Source organism: Peromyscus leucopus, chromosome 20 (genome assembly GCF_004664715.2).
Source record: "Peromyscus leucopus breed LL Stock chromosome 20, UCI_PerLeu_2.1, whole genome shotgun sequence".
NCBI lineage: Eukaryota > Metazoa > Chordata > Mammalia > Rodentia > Cricetidae > Peromyscus > Peromyscus leucopus.
Genome location: NC_051080.1, coordinates 7,490,628 through 7,494,722, shown reverse-complemented (window position 1 = coordinate 7,494,722; position 4,095 = coordinate 7,490,628).

Genomic DNA, 4,095 nt, shown 5'->3' with positions numbered 1-4,095 from the left:
CACACACACACACAGTCACACACAGTCACACACCGACACACAAGCACAGATTCACAAGACAGCCTCCAGGCAGGCACAGGTTCAGGTTTATGCAACAGACAAATGGAGGCTGTGTGACAGGGAGCGTGAAGTAGAGAATTCAAATCTGGATTCACTCTTGGTTAAATGACCCCAAGGGGGAGTGATTTGATTTCTTTCCTTAATACAAAACTGATACATTATTGGTGACTTGGATTTATTATTAATGTCTTTAAACCAACCACACACCAACCATGAGTGAGGGTTTCTCTCTCCCCACATCCTTAACAGCATTTGTTGTCCTTGGTTTTCTTGAAGATAACCATTCGGACTGGGGTGAGATGGAATCTCAAAGTAGTTTTAATTTGCATTTCCCTTGATGGTTAAGGAAGTTGAACAATTTGAAATGTTTACCAGCCATTTGTATTTCTGCTTTGGAGGACTTTCTGCTCAGATCTCTAGCCATTTTTTAAATTGGGTTGTTTGGGTTTTTGTGTGTGTGTGTGTGTGTGTGTGTGTGTGTGTGTGTGTGTGTGTGTGAAGAACATAAGTATTTTTATTTGTTCAATAATGTAAAATGAACATGTTAACTGATACACATTCATACATAACTCTCCCCTCATATTCATAACTCAACAGATGGGTGAATCTAACAGAACGACCATGATCATCATATGAAGCAGACTATATTAACATTTCCAAAGTTTATTCCAATCCATTTCTTCTTTTCTACTCCAAAACATCTTCATTATGTTGTTGAATGAGATAAAACCACAGGAAAACCGAGGTGCCCAAGGCCAGCCCAACTCTCAGCCAGTTAGGTTTGGCATTGTATGGCTCCCGGATGTAGAACTTGGACCATGCAGCCGCGAGAACGGAAGCAGGACCGAGGACGGCGCCATATTGCCCCACAGGCTCCGCCTCCTCTCGGTGTGCTTGTTTGTTTTCTTGATGTTTAGTTTCTTGAGTTCTTTGTATATTCTAGATACTAATACTCTGTCAGGTATATAGCTGACAAGGATTTTCTCCCATGATGTAGGCTGCCTCTTCACTCAATTGAGGCTTTCCTTTGTTATATAGAAACTTTTTAATTTAACAAGGCCCCATTTGATGATGATTGGTCTCATCACCGTAGTGACTGAAGTCTTATTCAGAAAGTCTTTATCTATGTCTCTATCTTGGAGTGTAAACAGAGTTTTTCTGTCCTGCCAGTCATCTCTGTCCTACCAACCAGTTCCCAAATAACCGCACAGAGACTTATTATTAATTATAAATGCTTAGGTCAATAGCTAAGGCTTGTTACTAACTAGCTCCTACAACTTAAACTAACCCATATTTCTTATCTACACTCTACCACGTGGCGGTACCTTTTTTCAGCACAGTGTGTTCATCCCCTCTTCCTCTGTGTCTGGCTGGGGACCCTCCCTGTGCTCTCTTTTTGTCCACAAGTCCCATTTAACCTCTACCTACCTAGCTACTGGCCATTTAGCCTTTTATTAAACCAATCAGAAGATGTCTCAGCAAAGATACATCTTTACAGTGTACAAAAAGTTTATTCCATAACATTGGAGTGTATACTCTACTTCTTTCCCCTAGGGGTTTAAGAGTTTCAGGTTTTATGTTGAAGTCCTCGATCCATTTGGAGTTGACTTTTAGGCAGGATGGGAGATAAAGATCTAGTTTTCTCCTCCCACATATGGCTGTTCTGTTTTCCTAAAACTCTTTGTTGAAGATACTGTCTTTCCTCAAAGAATGTGGTTTTGGCCACTTTGTCAAAAGTCAGACGACTGTAGGGGCATTGGTCTCATCACCTCTAATCCACTAGTCAATGCGTCTGGTTTTGGGCCAGTGCCATGCTATTTTTATTACGATGTCTCTGCAGTATAACTCAAAATCAGGTATAACGATGCACAATACCACCAATACACTTTTTGCTCAGGATTTCTTTGGCTATCTGGAGTCTTTTGTGTTTCCATATGAATTTTAATATTTTCCCCTATTTCTATGAAGAATAATGATGGGATTTTGATTGGGATTGCATTAAATCTTTAGATTACTTGTGATAGCATGACCATTTTCACAATATTAATTCTTCTGCTCCATGAGCATAGGAGGCCTTTTGTCTCCTCATGTCTTTCTCGATTTCTTTCTTCATGTTTTCATTGTGGAAGTCTTTCACTTCATATGGTTAGGTTTCTTCCAAGGTGGGTTTTTGTTTTTGTTTTGGGCTATTGTGGATGGGTTTATCTCCCTGATTTCTCTTATTTATATATTTATCATTCTGTAAAGGAAGGTGACTGATTTTCTGTGTGTTAATTTTGTATCCTGACACTTTGCTGAAAATGTGTGACACACACTGGTATTCTGAGAATTTTCTGGTGGAGCACTTAGTATCTCTTAATGTATGGAATCAATCATATCATCTACAAATAAAGATGCTTTCTTCTTTTATTTGTATCTGTCTTATTTGTTTTTCTCGTCTTATTTCTCTCACTAAGATTTCTGTTCTGATATTGTAAAAATTGAGCTAGTGGACACAGTTGTCTTGTGTGTGGGCATGGTTGCATGTGTTCATGCATGAGCACATGCCAGGGTGTGTGTGTGTGAAGTTCAGGGAAAACTTTCAAGAGTTGGTTCTCTCCTACTGTGTGTATCACGTGAATCCCGGGTATTGACCTTGGGTCATCAGGCTTGCTGGCAGGTGCCCTTACCCACTGAGCCACCTCACCTGCCTGAGTTTGGGATTATTAAGACTTGCTTGACATCCTGATTTATGATCTGGTTTAGAGAAAGTCCCATGGGCTGCCGAGAAGGATGTGTAATCTGTACTGTTTTGGGTGGGATGTTCTGGAGAGGATGAAGATTTAAGTCTCCATCTTTTTTGTTGTTGTTGTTTTGTTTTTTTGTTTTTTGTTTTTTTTTTTTTTTTGAGACAGGGTTTCTCTGTGTAGCTTTGCGCCTTTCCTGGAACTCACTTGGTAGCCCAGGCTGGCCTCGAACTCACAGAGATCCGCCTGCCTCTGCCTTCCGAGTGCTGGGATTAAAGGCGTGCGCCACCACCGCCCGGCTATAAGTCTCCATCTTATGATATAGATTTATCATGTCATAACAAGGATGGAACTGGAAGGAAGAAGGATATCAAAGGTTCCTTGGGAGCTGGAGCTGGCGTTGCGGGCTTGGGCTGGAGTAGCTACGATGGGCTGCATGGAAATGGATTAACACACATCTGGCCTGCAGCTTGAAAGCTGAAGTGGGGGCAGTTAATAAGATGCCTTGTGGACATCTGAGCAAAGAAAGAGCGATTTAAAAGGATGCTGTGTGACAGGGCAGGACAGTGCTGAGGCTCCTTCATCTTGTGCTCTGGCTGAGGCCATCTCAGGCTTAACTAGGATTTGATTCTCCTTGATGGAGAATCCCCTGGAAAACTATCCAACTCTATTCTAGGACCGAAGGCCAAGATGCCTAGCTAACTTATCTCAGCTTCTGCTAAATTGTTTGCTTATGTAAGCCTCTCCCTGCAGCTGCTAAGCGAGACCCCAGGATGTGGTTTTTGACTTTAAAAGCTTCTTGGTCTAAATCAGCAGTTCTCAATCTGTGGGTCGCAACCCTTTTAGAGTCCAATGACCCTTTCACAGAGGTCGCATATCAGATAGCCTGCCTATCAGATATTTACATTATGATTCATACCAGTAGCAAAATGACAGTTATGAAGTAGCAATGAAACTAATTGTATGGCTGGGCGTCAGCAGAGCATGAAGAACTGTGTTAAAGGGTCGCAGCCTTAGGAAGGTTGAGAACCACTCGTCTAAATGCTCCGGGCTACACTTAGGTGCTGAATACCTGAAAGTCCCAGACAACTGGAATAAAGGCTTTCTATTGATTGTAAACTGTGTCTGAGTGGTCATCTCTGGTGGGTTTTCCAACAACGGTTACAATTTATTGTTTGAAAATGTATCAAGAATGGAAAGCACCTCTCCCCACTCTCCATTTTTCTGTCTGTAAAGTGGAAGATAGTACCTTTGGACAGTCTGTTGTAAAGAATAAAGAGAAAATATTGGGTGTGAAAGTACACTCCAG